The sequence below is a fragment of the Herpailurus yagouaroundi genome, unplaced genomic scaffold (assembly GCF_014898765.1).
Source record: "Herpailurus yagouaroundi ecotype Mexico unplaced genomic scaffold, PumYag 569, whole genome shotgun sequence".
Taxonomy (NCBI): Eukaryota; Metazoa; Chordata; class Mammalia; order Carnivora; family Felidae; genus Herpailurus; species Herpailurus yagouaroundi.
In genome coordinates, this window is record NW_024412786.1 from 7,804,183 (window position 1) to 7,804,769 (window position 587).

The 587-nt window shown below is 79.6% G+C and overlaps 1 protein-coding gene across 2 annotated transcripts in view; it reads left to right on the forward strand.

The window, feature by feature from the left end:
- Positions 1 to 587, forward strand: part of IGF2 (insulin like growth factor 2) — a 16,054-nt gene that overhangs the window by 8,529 nt on the left and 6,938 nt on the right. The gene's annotated exons all lie outside the window — the stretch shown is intronic.

The window sequence follows — 587 nt, forward strand, 5'->3', positions numbered from 1 at the left end:
GTCCCCCCCGCAGGCAGGCCGGCCCGCAGGCCGCCGGGGTTGTCCCCCCCCCCCCGCGCTGTCCCCCAGCCCTCCCCGGCGCGCGGCCGGCCGCTCCCCCCTCCTCGCCGCGTCCCGAGCGGCTCGGCGCAGCCACCGCCACCGCCACCCCACCCCCGGGCCCGGGCTCGCGACGGCCGAGGGCTCCGTCGGCCCAATCCGAGCTGGGCGCCCGCGGCCCGGGCGCCCTTCCGCTCCGCCCCCCTCCGCACCTTCCCCGGCCCTCGACGTCGCGCCCTGCCCCGGCTTCTCTGTGCTCCCCGGCCCCCTCTCCGGCCTCTGGCCCCGGCGCCCGCTCTCCGCTCTCCCGCAGCCTGCCCTTCGCTCCCTCCCGTCCCCCCCGGCTCCTTGCCTCCGACTCCCTCCCTCTCCACGCCCGCCCTCTCGCCTCGCCGTCCCGAAGCGGATTAATTATACGCTTTCTGTTTCTCTCCGCGCTGTTCTCCCCCGCTGCGAGCCTGCCCGCCTCTCGCTGTCCTCTCTCCCTCTCTCGCCCTCTCTTCGGGGGGGGGGGGGGGGGGGGGGGGGGGGGGGGGGGGGGGGGGGGG